General features: G+C 45.1%; 1 pseudogene; it reads left to right on the plus strand.

Annotated features, from left to right (window-relative positions):
• LOC144095609 (uncharacterized) overlaps window positions 1–27151 on the plus strand; it is a 43742-nt pseudogene extending 16591 nt beyond the window's left edge.
• The last annotated feature ends 261 nt before the right edge of the window (window positions 27152–27412 follow it).

Raw genomic sequence — 27412 nt, forward strand, 5'->3', positions numbered from 1 at the left:
TTCCAAGTACTTTACTGCTAACTCAGAAATCATTGCTGTAACAACTTACAAATACTTAGGTCTTCCTTTAACGCATGATCTTAGGTTGTCATACCATGCCACAAAAATCTCAAAGGAAGCTGAACACGTCCTCGGGTTTTTTCGGCGAACGTTATGTCTAGCACCACCATCGTTTAAATCACTAGCCTAGCTAACATTTGTACGGCCTAAACTTGAGTATGCATGCGCTATCTGGGACCCTAATCAAAATATTCTTTCTAATACGCTAGAAGCAATTCAAAACCGCGCCTCTGGGTTGACCTCTGCTTATTCTTATCTTGAAAGTGTCACCAAACTAAAACGCAATGCTCATCTCTCAAGTTTAAATAGCTGACGTCACATCGCAAGATTGTCTATGCCACAAGTCTCCACACGAGTCTGATATAATCCCAGCCTACCGAACCTCAAGTCACACGAACCATGAAAAGACCACCTATCCTCCGCCTGCCCGCACATCTGCTCATCTGTCCTCATTTTTGTACGCACCGCGAAAGACTGGAATGACTTACCCGGCCACGTCGTGCTTCATACTGATCCATCACTACTCAAGTCATCAATTGAAGAAATATTACGCCCTGTTACACACTACCTCGTGTAATAGCCTTTCAATGAGGCCTTTTAGGTAATAATAAATAAATTATTAAAAATACCTGTGGTGCCGTAGAGGTATTTTTAATGCGTTTGCTGTTTGCCTGGATAGCCTCTACAAGACGGTCTGTCCACCAGTCGGTGGCAATACGGTGTTCGTTTGAATCAGCTGGCAAGTATGAGCGCAATTTATCCCAGTCAGTGAGAAGCTCTGAACGAGGGTTGAAAATCTTGGAATCGTAAGCAATAGTAGTGGAGACTGGAAAGTGGTCACTCCCAAGGCTGTCTTGGAGCACCGTGGGAGATTTAACGGTTATGTTCGGCGTGGCCCATCTGAGACCGGGTGTGGTGTCGCGGGTGACACTTGTGCCAATGCGAGTGGGTACGGTGGGGTTTGTGATCAGGCCAAGGTTGTAAGCAGCCTTTGCGGTAGCAATGAGGTTACCTTTGGGTGTATACGATTTGTAACCCCAGTGCATGTGACGCGCATTAAAATCACCCACCACAAGGAGTTTGAAGAGTGAAAGGAACCCAGGATGCCCCGAATAGATCTATCTTTAGGATTGCTGTATATTTGCATTTGCATTTGCATTTATTTCAGTGTGTACAATGGCTGAGGAGAAAGGAAAAAAAGCCGCGCACGCGGCTTGACAAAGCTCCCATCTCCCGTAGCGGCTTGGCACGGCGATGACAAGCAGCAGTAAAACAATAACAAAAGAATGCATGAAATAACAAATATGTACAATATCTTCATAACAGATCACCAGAATAGTCTCGGTACTGTTACACACACGCAAATGATAGTTTAATCACAGCACATGGATACTTAGTTTATTTTACAGTTGGATATGATTCATTGTTTTGTAAGAACATATTTCTGACAGCGTTATATGAAACGGAAAGAATGGATTGATTAGTGAAAGCATTTCTATTAAGGAAAGATGGCAACACATACCTGAGTGTTTGAAAACCGTAATTTGTGCGTGGACAAGGTACATACCAATATTCGTAGTGTCTTGTGTTGTGAACAGCGGTATTTTCCCGTAGATTCGCAAGGTCAGAAAAAAATGTGGTGTCACTATGTACCTGAGATTTGTACTGCTGAATTACACGGTACTGATGAATAACCCTTGCATCCATAATGCGGTATTTTGCAAATAGAGCACTCGTATGTGCTAAGTATGTGGCGCCCGCAATTGCTCTGACTGCATTTTTTTGTAATGTCAAAACCTTTTGAATATTAGTTTGCGTCGTTGTACCCCAAACCAAATGACAATATTTAACATGAGAGTCAAAGAGGGCATGGTAAATAACAAGTTTTGTCCTAGTAGGTATCATGCACTTTAACCTTCTGAGTATGCCGACAACGCGAGCTAGCTTACTCTCTATTTGCTCGATGTGGTAGTCCCATAACATAAATTCATTGAAGTGAACGCCAAGTGTTTTTACAACATTAGTTATTTCTATTATATTACCACCCAATACTAAATCTGTATGTACAGCCCATTTGACATTTTTAGCTCTAAAAAATATCACCTTCGTTTTCCGTGTGTTTATTAGTAGGGAATTTTTTTCAGACCATGAGTTAAGTTTTCCCAACACGCTATTAGCCTTTTCTACTATATCATTCGCGTTGGTGCCGGTCAGAAATAAAGTAGTGTCGTCAGCGTAAATTACGTATTCTGTTTCGGAGTCAATCTGTACTAAATCCTTAATATATACATTAAATAATAAGGGACCAAGGATACTACCTTGAGGTACACCATGCTTTATTTTATTTTAAGTAGAGCGATGATTATCTATAGAAACGTACGGATATCGGTCAGTTAAATAGCTGGTGATAAGAGATAGTGCTTTGTTCCGGACACCGTATGCAGAAAGTTTACGAAGAAGAGTTTCGTGATGAATCCTATCGAAGGCTTTGGAGAAATCTATGTATATTCCAAGGGTTATTTGTTTACATTCAATGTTATTTAAAATTATTTCTTTTTGCTTCAAGAGAGCCATTTCAGTAGAGGACTTAGGTCTAAATCCAAACTGTCTTGGAGTTATCACGTTGTATTTTTCAAGAAAATTGGAAAGTCGTAAATGTATTGTTTTTTCCAAGCCCTTAGAAAAAATAGGCAATATAGACACTGGTCTATAATTACCAAGATCGTTTTTCGAACCACCTTTAAAAAGAACAACTACTTTTGCTATTTTCATGTCCGAAGGGAAAATGCCGGTAGTCAAAGACAAGTTATAAATATAAGTTAAAATTGGGCAGATAATGTCCAAGACGTACATAACAGGCTTCATTTTCAGTCCAAAAGCACCTTCACTGTTTGTATTGTTCATGCCTTTATATATATTAAGCACCTCATTTTCGTCACAAGATGTTATAAAAATACTGTTACTTGTATGATTCGTAATGTAATCCAATGCCATATTGTTGTGTTCACTATCAACAAGTCCACTGAAATAGCTATTAAACTTATTTGCGAGTGCGAGTCCACTATAACTAATGCCTTCCATTGTAATACTGTCAATTGTATTTGTAGAGTTAGGGTTCAAGACTCGATTCAACCTATTCCAAACTTTCTTTTGATCGGTCAGACCAGCGAACATGTTAAGGTGATATGCATTTCTCGCTTTTCTTAAAGTTAAGTTCAGTTTGTTTCGGTACCTCTTGAACGTTGCCCACGATTCTGGACTGCGACTTTGTAAGAATTTCTGATAGAGGGAATTTTTCCTGGCAATCATTCGAAGAATATGCGAGGTAATCCAGGGTTTACGAGCTCGTTTTGGTTTCTTTACATCTTTGTACGGAAAACTGTTACGATATATACAAGCGAATATCTTCAGAAAACAACTAAACGCTATGTCAGCAGTCAATGCAGCAAAAACTGGTTCCCAGTTGACGTTCATTATTTTGCGTCGAAATGTTTCTAACGTGGTTGGGGTGATCTGCTGTATTTTTACATTTGTTTGTTTACAGGTTGATTTTAATACAGGCACACTATTACATACGATGTAAACAGGCAGGTGGTCACTAATAGCATAATTAATAACCCCGGTTGAGAGCACATTTGTTGCGTTATTTGTAATCAGCAAATCAAGAAGTGTTGCCGTAGTGGGTGTTATGCGTGTAGGTAATGCCACAACGTTTACAAGACAATATGATTCCATTAGTCGTGATAATCGTGACTTTCTGGGTGTATTTTCATGCATATCGACATTGAAGTCACCACCTATATATATACAGTGTAATTATATTCAGTGGCAAATTGAAAAACATGCTCCATATAGTGAAAAAAGTTCTCAACACATTCGGGGGGCGATACACAACAGTGAAGAGGTTCTTATTGCTACAAACTGAGAGCACCTCATAATCAGGTGTAACCGAAGTAATCTCATCAACCCTTTCACACTGAACACTATCAAGCACAAACAAAGAAACGCCTCCACCTCTTCTGCTTGTTCTGTTTAGGAAGTAAGACTGATAGATGAGCAGCTCAGGACAATCAACTTTGTCTTTGACCCATGTCTCAGTAAGCATTACCACAGAGAACATGAATTTAAACTGTTCAAGGAATGCACGTAAAATGTCATGTTTATCGCGAACAGACTGAATATTCAAACATAGCACTGAAAAATGGTTAGACTGACCCTGAACCTCATTATTAATATCATTCGGAGAGAGGTAAGTATCAGCCATCTAGAAGGAACTAATTACAATCAAGAGCAGTGACTCACTGCAACAGCCTCCTCAAATCGTCATCGCATCGAATCACGTGTGCCAGTTCCCCGTTCGCCTTTCGTACAAGCACTTTGTTGTTCCGGTGCCAGGCATACTTGTAGGCATTCGCATCAGCCCATTTCTTTGCAGAATCGAGAAGCGTTCTGTTCAACCGAGTCAGGTTTTCTACGATTGAGACCTCAGAGTCAGACATTCTGAGTGATTTGCCTTTCAAAAACCATTGATCTCTGAGCTTCTGGGAAGTGAAACGAACTAGCACACCTGGAACTTTGCCTTGTTTCGCGGGAAGCCTGTGTACGGCATCCACATCGCCTTCGCACAGCTCAGGAAGCTCAATTGAGTGGGCCACATCATTCACTTTTTCAAGCAAATTCTTTTTCAAGCAATCACTTTTTCAAGCATGTTAAGAATAGTGAGGCCATATGTTTGCCCGGGTGAGCTGAGCTCTATCGTGGTATATTGAGTGTCCTTGCTGTCGGGCGTGTTGGTCGGTGTGCGGTCTAGCATCGGCATTGATGCGAGTGTCAGGATTGCCGTACGTGGCGTAAGGGCCGCCGTGTGATATAACCGCGGATATGAATGCGATTTGTTTCCGTCTCTTGCAGAACAATGACATGGGGGGATTAGGTAAGTTTGCGATATGTCCTGCTAGCTGCGCTTGTTTTCAGCGTATGCTGCAACAGTTCCATTGCGATATAATTGATTCTGTTGGTGTCGTGCATTGGCGTCGCCGCCGACCTTGTCGCGTGCTATCGTTCTGTGCCATGTTGCTGATATGAAGATATTGGATGACGACAGGCAGCGGTTTGAAATGCGCGCTTAACTGCGCGCTGCTTGCGAGTCAATTCCTGATGAGGTAGAAGTTCTAAAAGCTTGTTGATGCCGGCTTCATGGTTCTCCAAGCGTGAGTTGGTCGTAGTTTCTATACTGTGAGTAATGGAGTGCATCAGCTGCGCCTGGGCTTGCATAAGCTGTTGCTGCATCGCTCTCAGTTGTTCAGCAGCTGTAGTGTTTGTTATGCTAGGTTCGTATTCCGAGTTCGTAATATAATAAAAAACGTCATAATCTGCCACAGCGGCTACAACTGATTGGTCGAAACGCCGGAAGCTGGTAGAGTGGTTCGAATGCAGCGAAAAGAGTCGAAGAAGTCGGACGGTAACGACAGACACATAGCTTACACTCCTTTACCAGCAGATGCTGAAGGACAGCCAACATGGCTGCGCACTCTGAAGAGGAGCCTCTCGCTTCGAAGTTACTTCGAAGTGTTACTGCGTTTTTTTCGGCCCGTGACCTTGCTATAAACAGGGTACGGGACTTTCGCTTCGTCTTATCTTACCTATAACAAATCGGGAGGACTATAAATTTCGTCTATTTTTATTTCGCTGGACGATTCAGTAGCTTTAGGCCTAACGAGCACCAGTTTGTTATAGAAATTACTCTCTTCATTCAAACCGGATGGCGCCACTATCACCGGAGCTATCTAGTCTGCGTGTGTTGAATGATGCAACATAAAGCATAATGACCCGCAAAACACTTTCGTTCACTGCGCGCAAACATGCATTTCCTATTCTAGAGCTCTCTATTAGCTGTTGAAGCGTCCTGCCCCATGATCGGGTGTAATGTCTGCCAGCGTGAAACTGCTCATGTGCACAGATGGTCAATCGCCAGCGACGCGCTGCTACGCCGACGCGTTTGACGTGCCAGAGGTGGTTTTTCGGCGTCCCTTACGGTTCTCGATAGCCGCGATGGTGTGGGCGTGCCTTTAGCTCGCGAGTTAGCTTGCAAGTTAGTTTTCAGGCGTCCGAGTGGGCATGCGTGCGCTTCGTACCATGGCGGACCTATGAAAACTGCGTCTGCGAAGTCTACAAGTTCGCAGAGCCCACGTGGAGCGCGTGCTCTCCGATCGGCTCCCTCAGCGTTCCTCCTGTTAGGGATCTTAAACGTGCACTGACATCGCACAGCTCACGGGCTCCTTTGCGTTTCGCCTCCATCGAAACGCTGCCGCCGCGGTCGCGTTCGAACCCGAGTACTCTGTATCAGTAGCCGAGCGCTCTAACCAGTGAGCCACCGGGGCGGGCGGAGTCGATCTTCTTTAAAGATTTTAATACCTGCCATTTGTAAAATATCTTTCACAACATTACGAGCTAATAGGAACTAACATTTAGGCCCTTTAACAACGAACGTTTCTAGCATTTTTGTAAAATTGTGCAGCAAACAATTTTCTTACACCTTTAGCTTGGCGCATGATAGCTTTAGATGCTTATGCGCCACTAAACCCAACAGAAAAGAACAATGCTTATTCTTATCAAGGAAAGTGTCACCGAACTAAAATGCCATGCCATATCGCAAATTCAACTAAACTAACCAACGTCACATCGCAAGACAATATATACATATATATATATATATATATATATATATATATATATATATATATATATATATATATATATATATATATATATATATATATATATATAAACGTAGGTTGCGTTGGCTCCGCAGAATAAAGATTTAAGAGAAGTGCCCACTTCTCTTAAATCTATATATATATATATATATATATATATATATATATATATATATATATATATATATATATATATATATTACAAATTCTATTTATTTATTAGAACTTATCATTTATTACGAATACCTACAGCACGTTGGACGTTATAACAGGGGGGTTGCTTGAAAACACAATGTTAGAAGGATAAGCACAAAGAAAACCAACGAATCCGTTATAAAACAAAATTATAAATAACTATTCACTCGAGTGGACACGACGACCGTGCTTGCATTCTGGCTCTGAACCGATTCCATTTTGCTATGCAGGCCCTGCTTGCAGTCTTTCTGCCGTGGCTATCGGCAACTTCGTGCGGCCTGATATGGCATCCTTCGACACCACCGACAGTGGATTTCCACCGCGCCTGCGCGTCTGACGATGTGCTTTCGTCGCATCATGCTTTCACGCCCCTTCTGGACGCACCCGGCCCTGTACAACTAGCCTGCAAACCTTCTTTCGGGTCGACAGCGACATCATCCTCTTCCAAGTATATAAGAAGCCAGCACGGAAAGTTCCGCTCCAGTGGACACGATGACAGTGCTTGCATTCTGGCTCTGAACCGCTTCCATTTTGCTATGCAGGTGCGTACTGCCCTACCTTTGTATACTAAGAAAAGTAATAACGTCTGCTTAGTACTGTTGCCGTGTCCACAAGTGTTGTGCGAGGTTTTCTGTGAATGTTTTTCTATGACCCTTTTGCTGTTGCGTGCGGGCGATGTGGAAAGCAATCCTGGGCCCCCTACCAAACGCTCGGATTCGCTTCAAGTCATTGAATCTCTACCCTCTGACACCGCGGAACAGATTAAAGTTATATTTCAGTTGCTAAAGGACGTTCACACTCGCTTCCTGCAAAGCTCTATAGCTCAGACAGAATTAGCAGCTGACGTTAAAGATAACAAAAAACGGACCGAAAGCCACTGAAAAAAAAAATCAATGATATTCAGAACCGTTTAGAAGTCCTGGAGGAAAACTGTAAAAAAATTGAAGAGCTCAGCGACGAAGTTTCAAACATTCGAACTCAAACAGATGAACTTTCCACCCATGTCAGGTCATTACAATCACGACAGGATGAGCTGGATGACAGATCGCGGCGGAATAACTTAATTTTCTATGGCATTCCAGATGCCGACGAAAACTGGCAGGACACTGAAGAAAAACTGACTTCTATTCTTACCAACTGCCTTTCCGACTCCCTTTCCCCTCATGCTATTGAACGCGCGCACCGTTTAGGTACCTTCAGTACTGACAAATGTCGTCCAGTCATTGCGAAATTTGTGAATTTTAAAACGAAAGATTTGATCCGCTCTAAGCGCAACAGCCTAAAAGAAAGCAAGGTCACACTTACTGAAGATTATTCAGTCGCACCACTCCTCACACGTAAAAAGCTTCTCGATTTTGCGAAAAGCCAACCTGATTCTCCCACTCATAAGATGCGCTACAAGTTACTTATGGACAAGAAATGTTACATGTATGACCCAAACACAAACACCGTAATTAACATTGATACACACAGCGCACGTGCCAGTTCAGCCTCTGCCGCTAGCTCGGATCGCACGTCCTAGGCATGCGCGAGGGGTAGTGGTCAGGCATCCACAGCATCAGTATCGGTTCTTTTTACTAACATCAGAAGCGTTCTTAACAAGTATAACTCTATCATCAGCTATCGACACTTGTTCCGCTAAAATCATCGTGTTAACAGAAACTTGGCTCACTGCGCATGTTCGCGTTACTGATATCTTTTTCGATGCTCATCGCTATTCGTACTTCCGCTGTGATCGGGGCACGCAGAAAGGCGGCGGGGTGCGTCTCGCTATTTCAAACGATATTCCATCATCATGTCATCGTCATCATCAGCCTTACTACACCCACTGCAGGGCAAAGGCCTCTCCCACGTCTCTCCAATTAACCTTGTCCTTTACCAGCTGCATCCACCTTTTGCCTGCAAACTTCTTAATCTCATCCACCCACCTAACTTTCTGCCGCCCCCTGCTACGCTTACTTTCTCTTGGAATCCACTCTGTTACCCTTAAGGACCAGCGGTTATCTTGCCTTCGCATTATATGCCCTGCCCAAGCCCATTTCTTTCTCTTGATTTCGACTAGGATGTCATTAAGCCGTGTTTGTTCCCTCACCCACTCTGCCCGCTTCCAGTCTCTTAACGTTACACCTATCATTTTTCTTTCCATGGCTCGCTGCGTGGTCCTTAACTTAAGCTGAACTCTTTTCGTTAGCCTCCACGTTTCTGCCCCGTAGGTGAGCACCGGTAAGATAAAGCTGTTGTACACTTTCCTCTTGAGGGAAATAGGTAAACTGCCACTCATTATCTGCGAGAATTTGCCATATGCGCTCCACCCCATTCTTATCCTTCTAGTTATGTCCCTCTCATGATGCGGATCAGCTATCACTACCTGCCATAAGTAGACGTCTTCCGTCACAATTTCTAGGCTCTCGCTGCCAATTGTGAACTGTTGTTCCCTTGCTAGGCTGTTGAACATTACCTTGGTTTTCTGCATGTTAATTTTTAGACCCATCGATCTGCTCTGCCTGTCTAACTCATTGATCATGATTTGCAGTTCACCTCCTGAGTGACTCAGCAAGGCAATGTCATGAGCAAATCGCAGATTATTTAGGTATTCTCCATTCATTTTTATTCCCAACTGTTCCCAATTCAGGCCTCGAAATACCTCCTGTAAACATGCGGTGAACAGCATTAGCGAGATCGTGTCTCCTTGCCTGACGCCCTTCCTTATTAGAATTTTATTGCTGACTTTATGGAGGACTCTAGTAGCTGTGCAGTTGCTATATATATATATCTTCCAGTATTTTGACATAAGGCTCTTCTACCCCCTGATTACGCAATGCCTGTATGACTGCTGTGGTTTCCACTGAGTCGAACGCTTTCTCGTAATCAATGAAAGCTATATATAGAGGTTGGTTATATTCTGCGCAATTCTCTATCACCTGATTGATAGTGTGAATATGATCTATTGTGGAATATCCTTTACGAAAGCCTGCCTGATCATTTGGTTGATTAAAGTCTAACGTTGCCCTGACCCTATTAGCGATTACCTTAGTAAATACTTTGTAGGCAACGGATAGTAAGCTGATCGGCCTGTAATTTTTCAAGTCCTTCGCGTCTCTCTTCTTATGAATTAAGATAATGCTTGCATTCTTCCAAGCTTCTGGTACAGTCGAGGTCATAAGGCATTGCGTATACAGGGTGGCAAGTTTTTCTAGCACGATGTCCCCTCCATCCTTCAACAGATCTGCTGTTACCTGATCCTCCCCAGCAGCTTTTCCCCTTTTTATTGCTCCTAAGGCTTTCTATACTTCATCTTTCGTTACTGGCGGGATGACGCATTGCTGTGCACTGCTGTCTTTCTCATTAACGATCTGATTACATTAGCTACTGTACAGGTCTGTGTAGAAGTCTTCGGCTACGTTAACTATCTTATCCATATTGCTAATGGCATTGCCCTGCTTGTGTCTTAATGCATACATCTGGTTTTTACCGATGCCTAGTTTCCTCTGCACTGCTTTTAGGCTACCTCCGTTCTTTAGAGCATGCTCGATTCTCTCTATATTAAACTTCCTTATGTCGGCTACCTTGCGCTTATTTATTAACTTTGATAGCTCTGTTAGTTCTATTCTGTCGGTAGGGTTAGACGCCCTCATGCTTTGGCGCTTCTTAATCAGATCTTTCGTCACATGAGATAGCTTCCAGGTATCCTGTCGAACTGTCCTACCGCCTACTTCTACTGCGCACTCCGTAATTATTGATGTCAGATTATCGTGCATTGTATGAACATCAAGACCGTCTTCCTCAGTTAAAGCCGAATATCTGTTTTGCAGCGCTATCCTAAACTCCTGTGCTTTCCCTCTTACGGCTAACCCGTTAATGGTCTTCTTCTTCACTAGCTTCTTCCGTTCCCTCTTCAAGTCTAAGCTAATTCTAGACCTTACCATTCTGTGGTCGAGGACGGACACATCCTGAATGATGCCAGGTTTAGCGCATAGTATGAAGTCGATTTCATTTTTAGTTTCACCATTGGGGCTCTTCCAGGTCCACTTCCTGTTTTCTCGTTTGCGGAAGCTGCCATCATCATGTATACATGTCCAGACTAATCTAGAAATAGTATGGGCTGCGCTCACTCTTAATCACCTGAGGGTAGTGATAGGAGTATGCTACCGCCACCTTCCTCGTCGCCTACGTTTAGTAACGAACTTTACGAGGCTATTAATATTGTCGCAACACACTTTCCTTCATCCCCCACTATTCATATTCGGCGATTTCAATTTTTCAAACATAACATGGAATACCGACTCCCCTTTAATGTCCCCGTTCTCTTTTCAAGGTCGCGAATTTTTAGATGTGTGCTCAGTATTCTCGCTAGTGCAATTGTGCACACAAGCAACTAGAATAACTGACAGCGCGTCGAATACACTAGATTTAATCTTGACAAATCGATCTGGCATAGCCTCACCTATTACATACCTGCCGGGCATCAGCCACCACTTGCTAATGCAATTTAACATTAACCTAACCCCTCCGAATTCTAATCGAAAGAAAAAATTATACGCGACTACAGCAAAGCAAATTTTCATGCGATAGATAATGAGCTGTCTCTTTTTATCGATGTTTTCCTTGATAGCTTTGATAACCGTAGTGCTGAAACTAACAGGAGCATGTTCACAACTAAAGTCTCCCATCTCACTGAACAATACATTCCTCAGCGCACTGTTACCACCCACTCAAACGCTCCCTGGTACAATAATCACATTAAGCACTTACAAAAAGAAACAGCTCTATCGCATCGCAAAGCTCTCCCCAACTAGTGAGCGTTGGGCTTCGTATACGGCAGCTTCCAACACGTATGTTCAGGCGCTCAAAGACGCTAAAAAGCACTTCCACTCGCATGTTCTGCCCTCTATGTTAACGACCAATGTGAAAAAATTCTGGCGGGTCATTAATCCTTCCACCGATGATAGCGTCGCTTTATTCGACCCGTTAGGCAACCCCATTCCTTCCGATATTTGTGCCACGATTCTGAACCACGCATTCACTGACAACTTTACAGCCATGTCTGATGTACATATGCCCCCAACTCACCACTTCAACTATGTATCCATGCCACATATAGCTGTTGCTATTCCTGGTGTCGATAAGCTTATTGATGCACTCAATGTTCATTCCGCTCCAGGTTACGACTGCATTAACCCAAAGTTCTTAAAAAGCACTTCAGCTTATTCTTCCATTATACTAACCAAACTTTTCCAGCAATCACTTGACCAATCAACGCTAACTAGGTGGTTCCAGTCTACAAATCCGGCAGCAAAGCTTCCCCTAATAATTATCGCCCCACATCCCTTACCAGTACTTGTTGTAAAATGCTTGAACATATAATATTCACCAACCTTCTTAACTTCCTCGAATCTAACTCCTTTGTTACGTCTCCGCAACACGGTTTTCGAAAATCTTACTCTTGCGAAACACAGTTAATATCGTTTACACATGCATTGCATCATATTCTAGACCTATCATCATTAGCTGACTGTATATTTCTAGACTTTTCAAAGGGTTTCGACAAGGTATGTCACAAACTTTTACTTCACAAACTAAAACAACTGAATATTGACTGTAACTTATTGAAATGAATTGAATGTTTTCTACTCAGTCGCTCACAATTTTTTTTGCTAACGGTTTCAACTCCAGTTTTACCGAGGTGTCTTCCGGGGTTCCACAAGGTTCAGTTCTTGGACCCCTACTGTTTCTAATTTACATTAATGATCTTCCCTCTCTTGTTAACTCTCATATTCACCTATTCGCTGATGATTGCGTCATTTTTAGAGAAATAACCAACGCTAACGGCGTTACATTACTTCAGTCAGACCTCAACACTATAGGGAACTGGTGCAAAGATTGGTTGATGCAGCTAAATATTAACAAATTCAAAGTCATGCGTGTATCTAGAAAAACATCCGCCCCACCTCACTACTACATTGATAACATCTCATTGGAATCAGTCTCGTCATATAAATACATAGGCGTTCACATTTCTTCAAATCTTAATTGGTCTCTTCATACCGAGAACATAATTAAAAATGCTAATCGCATGCTAGGCTACTTACGTCGTAACTTTTTGAATGTCCCTTTGAATTACAAACTATTGCTTTATAAAACACTAATACGATCTAAACTTGAGCATGCAACACCTGTATGGGACCCTGCCCATTGCAACTTAATTAATCATCTTGAGATGGTTCAAAATAACTCTGTACGTTTCATCCTTGCTAACTACAACCACACAGCGAGTATAACTGCTATGAAATCTAATCTCTGCCTCCCTACACTAACATCGCGTAGAAAAGTGTTTCGTCGCGCCCTGTTCCACAAGCTGTTTCATCATCCTGCTTTACGTGATCACCTCATCCCCCAGCCAATTTATGTATCCCGCCGTATTGATCATAATCTCAAAGTTGAAATTGTGTCATGCAACACGAAATGCTTCTCGCAGTGAGTCCTGCCGTGAACCTCACGTGACTGGAACCACCTTCATGCAGTAGTTGCTGGCATTGTAAATTATGAACAGTTCCGCGTAGCAATAGCTAACATTGTATATTCAGATGCTTTTTAAATATTCTTGTAACCATCTGTATTTTCTCACTGTTTTTGTATATTTACCTCTCCTCTCTGTAATGCCACTGGCCCTCAGGGGTAATGTAAATAAAAATAAATAATTAAATATATAAATAAATAAAAAAAGCGGGAGAGAGCACATTGACCAGGTAGCAAGGTATCCAAATACAAAAGGTGTTTCACGCAAATGTGAAATAAATCACATTGTTCAGATGTTCTCTATGGCAGATGAAAAATCGTGTGCAAAGATGATACCATCCGGGAGTGAATTTCATTCTTTCATTGCTCGTGGAAGGAATGAAAAGTTGCATACATTGATGCGACTTTGATATGGCCGGATCTTTTTTTTTTGGCATTATCTCGTCTCTTGGACTGATAATCATGTTGTTTTAAAGGTATGTTTATGTCAATTCCTGTTTTATCGTTGTTAGCATTCTGTGAATACTTTAATCCGAACATCTTTCTGCGTGGGGAAAGCAGCTTCCACCCTAGGCTTTATCTGATTAGCGAACCCCTAATACCGCAGTTTTAGAAGGTTGTAACGAACCTTGGAGCCTTTTTTTTTCGCGCTCTAGCTTCTCTTCAAAAACATTTGTGAACGGATGTCACGCTACGCACTCGTATTCTTATACCGGCCTACTATTAGTAAGGTGCAGTTTCCTTCAAAGCTTTGGGTACCGACTTGATGTTTTTCTAGAAAAGATGCAAAAGGCGACCCGCTTTAGCACTTAATTGTTAACTGGATGTGGGATGTCCAGTGCGACGTCGCAGTGAATGTGCCGTCTAGCTATTTGTCCTTGTCAGCGCGCTACGCTGGAACATTATTTAAGTAGAGTAAAGTAGAGGCCTTTTTCTTTTCGTTCGTGAATTCTATATATACACGTATTGATATGCTTAATTTCATGTTCCATTTGACACACCAAGAGTGAATTTGCTCAAGATCAAGCTGCAACATGCTCATATCTCCGGATCATGACACAGGGTCATATACAACGCGGTCGTCCGCGTACAATTCCACAGTCGACGCAATGCCTGCAGTTAAATCATTGATATAAATGAGGAACAGGAGTAGCCGAAGTAATGATCCGTGCGGCACGCCTGACAAAACATGAACCGCTCGCGACTTTACCCCATTCAGACGTTATATTGCTGACGGTCTTCAGATAATCTTTTATCCAACCGCAGAGTGAATCGGGAAGACCAAGAAATGACACTTTGTTCAAAAGTAAATTATTATGTAAGACAACATCAAAAGCGTTTCGGAAATCAGTGAGTACAGCATCTATTTGAGTATTGGTCAATTATTTAGGGGAAGCTTCCAAGCAGGAGTAAATTTATAATAAGGGAGTAATTAATCATTGGCATATCCTCCAAAGCGCAGCCGTACGGCTACAAAGGAAACCCATACAGCTTTCTCAGAAACATCGCAGTTAAAGAAAATTCTTCCTTGTCCGGGGTTGGAACCCGGGACCACCGCTTCACCGTAGTAGTCGCTATACGAATTGATCTAACCGGAACGGCAAGCTTATGGTAGGGCGAGAGCGAGTGGATCAATAAATAGAAGTGGGAATAGTGTTAGTCAAATGTTTAGGGGAAGCCCCCCAAGGTGGAGTAAATTTGTAATGAGGAAGTAATTACTCTTTGGCATCCACCAAAGCGCAGCCATACAGCTACAAAAAAACCTATATAGCTTTCTCGAAAACATCGCAGTTAAAGAAAGATTCGTCCTGGTTCGGGGTTCGAACCCGGAACCACCGCTTCACCACATTTAGCCGTATGGCTTCGCTTTAGTGGATGTCAATGAGTAATTACTTCCTTATTACGAATTTACTCAACATTAGGGCTTCGCCTAAGCATTTGACAAACATTGTTTTCACTTCGCGTTATAGATCAATTCACGCTCGCTCTACCAGAAGCTTGCCGTCCCTGTTAGGTTAATTGGTAGAGCGACTGCTCCGGTGAAGCGGTGGTTCCGAGTTCGAACCCCTGACCAGGACGAATTTTTCTTTAACTGCGAAGTTTCTAAGAAAGCTGCATAGCTTTCCTTTGTAGCCGTATGGCTGCGCTTTGGTGGATGCCAATGAGTAATTACTCCCAAATAACTATTTGAGTGTTATTTTTGATGACTTTTTGCAATGTCGTTTATGAATTCGGTAAGTCGAGTGGTACACGATCAGTCCGAGCGATATCCTTGCTGGGTCAGAATGAAGAAATCATTGCCAATAATGTGTTTAATTAGACAAGGATAAATAAGATGTTCTAGTGTTTTACAAGAGACATATGATAGCGAAAACTATCTATAATTCCTTATCAGGTCATGACGACCATTTTCATAAACAGCGGTTACATTCGTGATTAATGATTTGGTAAACAATTCAACCAAAATAGGTGCATAACTGTGGCAACAGCGCTTCAAGACCTGATTCGATATCCCATCTGCAGCGTGAGCAGAATGAGGATTAATGCTGCATAAGAGGCGCCTTTACTCCAGCTTCATTTAAAACGCTGTTGTGAATTGTAGGTAAAATTTCGTACAATTCAGGTACCGCTTCACGGCGACAAGCTGTGAATGCTGAGTGAAAATATACATTGAAACCATCAGCGTTTGCAGTACCATCATTTAACGTATAAGCTTTTTAGCAAACAGGCGGAACCCCAACGCTGTCTTTTTGTAATTTTTCTCACATCGCCACAATTGTTTTGCTTTAGATCGCATTTTATCAGCCATAGATGATAAGAATGTTCTTTTTTGCACTAAATAATTCCTGCTTCACGTTCTGCACGATTCTGTTATCATCCCTGCCTACCACAACCTCAGCGGCCCGAACCACGAAAAGCACACCTATCTTCCGCCTGCCCGCACATGTGCACATCTGCCATCATATTTAGGACGCACTGCGAAAGACAGGTATGGCTTTCCCGTCCACATAGTGTTCCATACTGACCCATTACTATTTAAATCATCAATTGAAACAATGTTATGCTCTGTTACACACTCGCTTGTGTTATACCGTTTCAATGACGCCTTTGAGGTAGTAGTAAGTATATAAATGAGTGATGTTTATGTAGGGCCTTGGCTCTGGCTGCACAGTGGCCCTGATCATGGGTTGGGTGCGCGTTTTTGGGTAATGGGGTATAATTATACGGTCTGCTATATTTACAGGAATGGTACGTATGTGGGCGTGCATGGTGCTATTCTCTATTGCCACTTTGGATAGAATAGCTAGTCCTGTTGCTGGTTGAGAAAGTCGCTCATACTGAGCGATAAAAAGTGTCTCCGTAAGCTCATCAGTATCGTTATGGATACAGCGTTCTGTGGAATCCGCGTTCGAAGGCGTGTAAAATTGCAAATTTGCTTTTGGGGTAAGGAACTGGTGCAGTATGTGTCTCACATCTCGGCTGACACCTGAACCACGCCGTGAGGAAAGGGATAAATAAGGGACTGAGATAAAAAAGGAAGAAAGAGGGGCTGTAGAGGAGGGCTCCGGAATAATTGTCGACCACCTGGGGATGTTTAACGTGCACTGACATCGCACAGCACACCGGTGCCGTTGCGTTTCGCCTCCATCGAAACGCGCCCGCCACGGTTGGGTTCGAGCCCGGGCAATCCGGATCAGTAGCCGAGCGCCCAAACCACTGAGCCACCGCGGCATCGGCCATGCCATGCTGAATACGCCGGTTCTCGTCCGATCACCGAAGCTAAGCGGCATGGGCCTCGGTCAGTACTTGGAGGCACGTGCTCGTTAAATTTCTCGGTGAGCAACCTGCGTCGCGTTCGAACGCTCAGGATGACGCACAAATGCTTTACCCTTCACAGCCCGCAAGCAGTCCTAAGTGCCCTCTGAATTTTTGACAGAAACGCGGCACTGTAGCAATAGGCCGCATGCGTTAATTAGGTTGTATGGGCATCGTCGTTGACAGCGTCGCTGACTGCGTTGGGTTTGAGGAAAGGAAAACTGCATACCTGGCTGCCTGGCTCAGAGCACATCTCAATCGCGCTTTCAGGTGCGTGACCGTGGTGTCCACCTGAAAAATCAGCTTTCGCGCAATGTTTCATGCTTAGCAATGCAAAATCGGCCATTAATTTTATTTAAATTTTATTTCTAGAGGTACCTGAGAGGTATCAAGGTTCAATGCTCAAGGGTGCAAGGTCATGGATTCAGAGACCCAACGTCTTTTTCCGGATCGCTACTGAACTAGTGCTTTCGTACCAAAAAAAATCACATGATTGACGAGGCAAGTTCTGCGCGTCGAAACTTACGATGTCTAAGCGCGACATCGTTCTACGGGTACTGAATTGCGGTGCGCATTCGAACATCTCCCGTCTTTTCTGGCATAATCACCGTTGAAGGAGCGCCAAATTTGCTCTTGTGCGCTTTGTGGAGGACAAAGGCAAACGAAATTTAGCGCGCTCTTAGGACGAGAGGGACAAACGAAATTGATCATTCCGACCCAAACACGAACTGGACTGAAAAACGGCGGCGCAACAGCAACAGAAGGAAGAAAACGACCACACAGCTGGATTGAGAACTTTGAGAACACCATGACCGGAGATGGATGGAGATGGATGGATGGATGGACGGACGGACGGACGGACGGGCGGGCGGGCGGGCGGGCTGGTGGGCGGAAACAACTTTTATTACACGAAAAAAACTCTTCCAGGGTGGTCCCTTACTGGTCCATGAGTTCACGAGCTTGAGCTTAACACAAAGCCCGATCCACCAGCCATTTATGCCCGGCGGGCTGAGCGGTCCGCAAAGCACCCGCCCAGGAAGAAGAATGAGTGGGATTGTGGATGGGAGGTACTACCTGTGGGGAAGGACATTACCAAAGGTAGTGGAAAGTGTGGATCTCGGCATGCCACAGGTGTTACAATGAGCAGGAAAGGTGGGGTGAAAGCATGAGAGACGGTGGGGAGAAATAAAGCCGCCCGTCTGTAATTGTCGCCATGTGGCGCTGGATAAGGGCAACAAGGTACTGTGGGGTGGTGGCAATGACATGCGGCTGAGTTTGTAGAATGGGGTGATTTGATTATATGTATAAAGGACCGATGGGGCCTCTTGCGCAGGGTTGGGCGCCTGATCGTCCGGAGTCCGGGAGGAGAGTTCTCGGGCCAGCGCATGAATGCTCTCATTACTGGGGATCGAGGCATGCCCAGGGATCCACGACAGAGTAATCCTTCAGTCGAGACTGGTGGCTATGGCAAGAATACGTTTTGTGGCCGGCGTCGCCACGCCCTTCAGGTAGTGGCGGTATGCGGCGTGGCAATCTGTGCAAATTTCGGTTATGCTTTTGTGAATCGTGGAGTGGGCCAGCGCAAGTGCAACGGTGGCTCCTTCCGCCTTTGCACGCGAATTAGTTCGGATAGTGGCGGCGGCCCCCACGGTGCCGTCTTCATGGGCAGCGACTTCCGTGAAAAATCCTACTTTACAATTTTCTGCCCGGTCGACATAAAGTATATCAGAGCGGGTGCTGTATGTTTTGGTGTAACAGCTCGCTCGAGCCTGCCGCCTATACTGACGGAGGCTAGGGCTCATATTGCGCGGTAGAGGCTTCTGATATATGTGATTATGCGTGCGCAGAGAAATCATTTAAAGTGTAGGACTTGTTCTGGCAGGAATGGGTGGATTGAGACGCAGCTGTCGCAGTAGGCGCTGTCCTGTTTCCGCGCGACTAAGACGGAGTAATTGGTTGGTGCGTTGAGCCTCTATTAATTAGATCACGGTATTGTGGGTGCTAGTGGGCAGGAGACATTTCGTGCAAGCCGTCCGTGGAAGACGTAGGGTGGAGGTGTCAGCCGTGCGTATTAGGATGTCTGCCTATTGTGTTTGGCGCTGAGTGAGTATGTGTTATGAGAGGTGGTATGTAATGCGGCTAATGATTAATGCATTTGTCATATTGAGGGTTCTCCCCTTCAGGCAGCCCATGATTGCCTACTGCCACCCGCCTAATCAGTGCAGCGAACTGTTTGGTCTGTCTTTGCAAAAGCTGAAGGGTGGAGGTTGCATCGAGTGTGTTGTTAATGAGAAAGCCGAGAATCTTCACCTGAGACACAATAGGCACTGGATTCTCGTACATGTGCAGTTAAATGGAGGAAGGGGGGGGGTCACTAGGGAGGGGTTTCAGCTGCAAGAGTTCCCATTTATTTGGAGAGCAAAGGAGGTCTGTGTTTGCTAGATGGTTGGTGGCGATGTCTATGGCAGATTGCATGATATCCTGGGCTATTCCAAGGTATCCGCCCGTTGTACAGAGGGTTATATCATCTGCATATATGGCTGTGCGGAGCCCTGGGATAGCAGCAAAGGCCTTTGCCACTGGCGCTAGGGCAATGTTTAAAAGGAAGGATGATAGGACTGCCCCCTGAGGGGTTCCTCGGTTAGGCAGGGGAAAAGGATGGGAGGCGATATTCCTGTGGTGTTCTGCCGTGCGTCCTTGAAGGAATGCCCGAACATGTAATATGCGATTGCCGCAGCCCGTGGTGGCTAATGTCGTCATGATGTGGTCATGGCTTATTGTGTCGAAAGCCTTATGAATATCCAGGGCCAGTATGGCTCGCGGAGCGGCTGTACGGCGCTTAGTGTAAAAGAGAGACTCTATAAGGTCGAAAGGTACGTCTTGCGTCGAGATGTTTGGAAGGAAGCCAAATCGAACGTTGGAGAGAAAGCCTGTTGTTTCTAGGAACAGTTGCAGGCGATTGAGAATGACATGCTCGAAAAGCTTGCCGACACAACTCGTTAAGGGGATGGGGCGCAAATTTTGAAGGGTGAGGGGTTTGACCAGTTTGGGTATCAATCGCATGCTGGCATGGGTCCAGGCTGATGGGAGTGTCCCAGCGTGCCAGTTGTTATTAAAGAGCTCGGTGAGTTCCTGGAGGGAGACTTCGTCCAGATTCAGTAGTGCCTTGTACGTTATGCCATCCGGCCCCGGCGCCGCAGAGTGGCGAATACTAAAGATCATACTGAAGACGAGAACAACATTGCCGTTTTTGAGGTCCAGATTTTTAAGCTTGCGGGCGAATATATTATTATTGCGAAAGCATTACTAGGCTATGTTCGCAGCTGACGTGCCCTCATAAAGTGGACGCAAAATGTGGAAACAAAATGTGTTGCGAACGAAATCAAGAGTTGGACGAAAACTCGTCTCGTCGGTTTGAATCATAAAATGTGACATTGAAGACGCGGACCACAACAAAGAAAAGAACACACAAAAGACGTTTCGGCTCCCATACGGTAGCCTTGTTCAGAGTATAAAAAAAAACGAGAAGCGGAAGCGCGAGCTTATGTATGCTTGAAAAGGAGGACCAGGAAGCGTGCGTAAGCAGTTGTCAGATTTCCGCAGTTTCGGTTCAATGTGTGACAGGTCGTTTGTATAATCAAAGATTCCAGATGAAGGCGAGAGAATTTCCTCTTTTCTGCCGCAGAACTTGTCCCTTGCCCCAGTCGATAATGTGCTGTTTCGATATGCAGTGTTCGCCGATAGCCCAGGAATCACCTTTCCTGTTTTTGACGTCGTTTTTGTGATATTTAAGGCCCCTTTCGAAGTTTCCAGTTTCGCCAATGTAGACGCAGTCGCAGTCGGCGCAGGGGATGCTGTAAAGCACGCCTAGATATTTTTTTTTTCTTTTGAAAGAATGTCCTTTACATTGACCAAAGCATGTCGCAGTTTTCTGGTCGGAACGCGGGCAATGTCAACATTGAAGGTGCGCAGAATGCGTGTCAACGCCTCGCTGACTCCAGGGGCGTAGGGAACAGCGGCACGTTTCAGGGGGGAAGACGCAGCAGTTTCACGTTCTGGTCGACATAGCTGTTTTTCGACCGATGCCACGAAAGATGTTGGGTAGTCATTGCGTGAAAGTTCTTGCCGCACCATATCAGAGTCGTTTGCCCTGTCTTCGGGAGAACTGCAAATGCGTTGGCTCCTTTTTAATAAGGTGGCAGCAACCGATCTCTTATGTGAGGCTGGGTGGACAGATCTAAATTTGAGATAACGTCCCGTGTGGGTAGGTTTCCTAAAAACGCTGAATGATAGTTTGCCACTATCGCGCTTTAATGTGTTGCATGATATGACATCACCAGCTAGGGATAGTAGTCAAGATTGAATGTGCATGACAACTGGTATATAAATAGTGCCAGGTCATTGTCATGGTCATTTGAGTAATTGTAATTGAGTAATTAGTCCGAGGCCATGACTGATGACCGGAGTTGTTTTCTCAGGAAAGAATTGAGTGATGGTCATCAAAGTCACGAGTCATGATCACAAGTTATGGACACAAAAAGTGCTAGTAATTTGTCACCAAAAGTACTGAATCATGGGTCACAAAATGGGTGACAAAAAGTGCTTAGCCATCTAGTGTATACTTGTCATGATTGAATGTGTATGTGCAATGTCAACATTGAAGGTGCGCAGAATGCGTCTCAACGCCTCGCTGACTCCAGCGGCGTAGGGAACAGCGGCACGTTTCAGGGGCATTGTTTGCGACTGCGCAATGCCGTGATGAAGAATGATGTCGCCGCACCGTTAATTAGTAAGAGTAATTAAGAAATTAGCCAGTGTAATGAAAAAAAAATGAGCAAAGTTGAAAATAAATAAATGAAAAACGGTGACGTCATTATTAATTAATGATGCAAAGACCCGCCCTGCGCAAAATCACATCTGCCGAAACAACGACGCTTGTTTCAGCTACAGATACGGCAGGTGCGGGCGAAACGCCAGCTATATAATTACTGGTTTACCACAATTTGGTGGCTGTATTCCCGGATAAATTCACCAAAACTTTCAGCAACCGTTCATCGCACAGCAATCTGGGTGGTGTCATAGCATTTCTCCTTGCATATAGTTTAGACGTTTTTTTTTCAAGTTCGCGGCTAGCTTGCGATGGGGGTTCGGATCAAAAGCATATGCATCTTCAATTGCATGCTTTCTGAGACTTGCGGCAGGGGTTTGGACAGGTGACATATGCACCTTCAGTTGCACGCTTTAAGGCGCGATTCAGGTGTCCACCGAGATGTCGAGATCTGAAAGCTACTGCGTCCTTCCCTTTCCTCAAATTCACGATTTCGCATTCCTCCACGTAAGCAGACTTTGTGGGGCTGTGAAAGGGGGTCTTAACAAAGATGCGATGTGCCTAAGATGCTGAGGACGCCGCTTCACAAATATCCTTCAGCGAGAATTCTTTAGGTGCGCTTTGTGGAAGCTGAGCTATATGTAGTCAAAATTTCAATTTCCCCGTCTTCGCGCCTTTCCTCTCCTCTCGTGGCTTTTTGCACGCAGATATGTCAGCGCTCCTCCGCCGGCTGCCGACGCGCGCCTCCTGTACAGCTGTATAGCACCAACATACTTTATACTTCCACGGCGAAATCTGTAATCATAGCTGTGAGATTATCGTTTACTGCTTGAACATTAAGGCCGTTGGCCTAAGTTAAAGCCGAATATACGTTCTGATGCGATATGCTGAATTCCTCTACTTTCCCTCTAACCACTAACTAGATATTGAGCTTCCGCTTCACTAGTTTCATACGCTCCCTCTTCAAGTCTAGGCTAGTTCGAGAACTTACCATCCTGTGGTGGTTACAACACAGCTTTTCGGGGATCTCGGCATTTTGCACGATGTCAGGGTGAGCGCATAGCATGAACCCTGTTTCATATAACCGGGTGTTTCAGCGAACACTTTCCAAAATTTTCAAAAATAGGCTTTCAGGAGAAAAATAATGGATTTCGTGGCATGGAGGTGCTGGGTAGACTTCCATATTCCGACCGGCCCCGTCAAGTCGTGACACCAGCCCTCTGCGCATCGCACCGGAGGCCGAGCCAGCAGTTAACCGAGCCCGCAGACGTCTTCAGGGAGAGAAGCCTGAGTTCGGGACCCTGCCGGACCGCACCAGACAACGGGAAGGCGCTGCTACGAGCACGAGAACCACGCCAAAGATGTCGACTCTAATCATACTGCAACAGCCGCAGGTGTCGCCAAATTTAAGTGGATCCCTAGGCGAAGACCCCGAAGAATGCTTGGACCAATTTGTGCCCATAGCACCATTCAACAGGCGGGATGATGCGGCAAAAATTAGACACGTATTTTTCTCACTGGAGGGCTCAGCACGTACGTGGTACGAAAACCACGAGTGGTCCCTAACGACATAGGAGCTATTAAAGAAGAACCCTTTGAAGGTGTTCAGCAGTGTCGAGAGGAAAGAAAGAGTCGAACGACTCTTCGAGTCCACACTCTTTAAAAAAAGGTGCATGAAAGGTGTAAGTAAGGGGTAACTTCGAATTTTACCCCTTCTCGGCAGGCATAGAATAACTTTGCACCCTTGAAATACCTGCTGCGAGACGTTTAGTAGCGCCTTTTTTATTCCTTTTTGTCCGTGTTGAGAACTGTGTGTCGTTATTTATGACAAATATGGCGTAAAAACGCATCCCGGGATTTCTCCTAGAGGGCCCTTTGGGTTTAGTGACTGAAATGTTGGAGGCCAAAGCAGTACTGCGGCATTGTCTGCGGTTGCGCAATATCTCCATGCTAGCGGACTCTTTTTACTGAAAAACGCAGTTTTTTTTTTCTTAAATGCCTACTTGACCAGAATTTCGAGCCGGCTAATTGTGCCCCCAATATAACATCCATGCAAAGACCGTTATTTATTTGCAAGGCTGTAAAGCATGCCATGTTTTAATTAGGCGCGCTTAAAAATTTTCATAGCAGACGACGCAGCACTCTAGCGTCGGGCTAAGCAATTAAAAGCAACACCGGAAATTACGCACGTTTGAGACGTCGAAACAGCCGACACACCGATGCCGGAGCGGCGAGCCTCGTAGACGAGCGTCCCTTCAATGCTGTTGTTTCGTGGTGCGTCTCACTGCTAAGTGCTTTGGACTTAACTGCTGTCATCATGCCAACACAGTGCGTCGCTGTTGGTTGCTCCAACACGCACTCTGTTCCGGGCATCAGCCTTCATCGTTTTCCAAAGTGCGATAAGCTGCGCTAGTTATGGGTCTTGGCGCTGAAGCGAGACCGATGGGAGCCGAGCAAGGCAAGCGTGCTTTGTTCGGCGCACTTCAAGCCGGAGGACTTTGTGCGCGACATCGACGTTGCTGCAAGTCTGCCGTGCAGGCAGCTGAAACGGCTTTTGAAACCGGAAGCAATTCCTTCCGTTTTCGCTCACTGCTAGCGCAGCATTTAGAACCTTCGACCACCCTTCGAGAAGCGTCGGCGTATAGAGGTGAGTATGCTTTATAATTGACACCTGATATCGCAGTGGGGCGCCACAGAAACCTTTATCGCGATGTATTATTTTTATTTTAGATCGTGAATAACGCCTTGAGGGCGTCTGCTGCTGCGAGCTCGTCTCCGGCAATCGTCGCCACGCCGATCGCGCCCGAAAACTGCCCAGATACCGCCCTCGGTGTTATCAGCAACGCCACAGTGTCACCAAATCATGGTGAGTCGTATGAATAGACTACAATGTACTGTCGCTGTAGGAGTACACCTGTAGCGGTACGCTGCCGCGGCTCGCGAGGGCATTGGCGTTAGGTACAGGGTCGTCCACTCTTATGCCGGTTTCCATTGGGCGAACAGGAGCGAGAGCAGCGAGCAGCTGGAGTAGTGCACGAGAGCAGAGGGTACGCGGGTCCTCGTCTCGCGAATGGAACATGCACGCTGCCCCGAGAGCAGAGCAGCACGGGAGAGCGCGTGACGTCAAGTGTCATGTGACCAAACTTTTTCCCGCGCTCGCGCTGTCTGCATCCCGTCGCGCGCTCGCGGCAGTCAACAATCCGTGCCAGTTTTGTGTCTGTCGCCGTCTTTAGCTTGCGATGGGTGAAGAAGGGCAGCGGCTGTTCATGGCCATGGTAAATGCTTCACCGCTAACTGCTACACCAGGTAAGCGTCGTCTATCCTAAAAATTGGCTGCGAAACATAACAGCGCTAAAACCAGCGCTTTCTTTGTGTTCACTACAGCTGCCATCGATGCCTTGGCCTCTCGTGAGAACATTGAAGAGAGACCCGACGGTAAGTGAATATAACTACTATGCATGGGGCCATATCTGACGATTGTTTTCGTCCATTTCTTTCATTGCTCACAGTTTCTCGCGCCGAATGGACTATTTCGGATAACGGGGGCGTCGCGGCGTGACGCAACGACGGACGAGAACGGCGCCGCACTTTCTCGCTATACTGTCAAACCTTCTTATGCAGTTTATTGCCCCTTTTATCTGTCGATGCGCCCAGATTGCTGTGTATGCCTGTTTGACTAAATACGTTATTAACCAAGGTGCGATAGTAATCCGCTTGTTTGCCTTCATCTAATTATGCGGGTGGGCCAACTGACAAATTTTTGTGGTTACGTTGCGGCGCAGAAAGGAGGTGCTTGGCAGAGTTTTCGCAGTCGCAATTGTATGCAAGGGCGTCCGCAGAACTTTTTCCAGGGGGGTGCACCCGATGGCCGGGTATGGGGGAGGCAGTAGGTTAGCACCAAAAAGGAACTATTTGTGGTCTAAACTGCGCACATGAAACAAAAATTAGAAGCAGCAAATTAGTTCTAGGCTTGGAGAACAAACATTAGAATTTATTAATTAACAAAGAATTGAAGTCAATAAGCAAAATCTGATAACTTAATATCACCTAAGATTGCTGATCAAGAGCTGTGTATTTGTTTTCTACTAGTGCATGAATGATATCCGTAATTCCCGAGGGGGCGGGGGGGGGGGGGGGCACCGCCCCTCTTCCGGACGCCCATGATTGTATGTTCACGTGCAGAGAACACCGCTGGGTCCGATGCCGGCGAGAGGGGACTGCAGCCAGCGCCAGGAGTGAAAAGAGGCGGTGGAGGTGAGCTTGTGCCAACTGCACTGCTTAAAACATTTTACGCGTTTAGTAAACTGGCCTTCTCTTTATTTCGGCTCCTGAGTGGACACCAGGAGAAACTAAACTTATGTTAGATTACTATTACAAATACTTTCCTCAGGTTGGCCCTTTCAAAAAGTTTAAGAACAAGAAGATGCTTTTTAAACAGGTTTCCCAGGATTTGGCCACTGTGCTTGGATGCCACAAAACGCCACAGCAATGTGAAAATCGTTACAAAACGGTGATGAGGCAGAAGAAAAAGGCAAGTGATAAAAATTACAAATCAGGTGCTTCACCTTGTCCTGTCCCATTTGACGATGAAATGAGAAAAATTCAGAGCATAGATGACAGTCTTGAACCAGAGGTTCAAAGGGACTCTTTTGGAGTGACCTACAAGCCATGGGCATCATCAAGCGCTGACAGTTCAGCTGATCCGCCCTCACCTCTACATGAGAGCTCCAGTACTGCGACGAACAGTTCAGAAAGTGGGGACAGCACAAAAGGGTCGGCAGAAGTCAAGAAAAGGGAATTCCGCGCTAGCACCAGTCGTATGCAACAGATGCAATTTTTTTTTGACCAAATGCGGGCTATTAGTGCAGAGCGAATGGCTCGCAGGGAAGAACGGGAAAATGAAAAGGAGAAGAGGCGTGCTGAGCGGCGAGCTTAGCGCACTCAAGAACGCCAGGAACGTCGCAAGATGCACGAAGACAAACTTCAGCTCATCCGCGAGGCCCTGGGGCTCAGGCAATAAAGACAGTGCACTTCGAATGAACATGTTTTGATGACTGTTTATTTCATACACCTCCTGTGCACGGCCAAAAACAAGGCTTGTTTAAGTATTGCCTCAACTTTTATTTCACGTTTAGCACTGTGCTTGCTTGCATTATGGCAGATTTTGTGGCTGCCTCCTTTTTAGTCCCATCTTGGCCTTGATTTTTTCTCGTTTGACTTCTGCAAGTGCCCGCAAGAGGCTCTCTTCTCTAGAGGTGCCACTGTGAACTTCAACTGCAGA

This window comes from Amblyomma americanum, chromosome 6 (genome assembly GCF_052857255.1).
Source record: "Amblyomma americanum isolate KBUSLIRL-KWMA chromosome 6, ASM5285725v1, whole genome shotgun sequence".
NCBI classification, from domain to species: domain Eukaryota; kingdom Metazoa; phylum Arthropoda; class Arachnida; order Ixodida; family Ixodidae; genus Amblyomma; species Amblyomma americanum.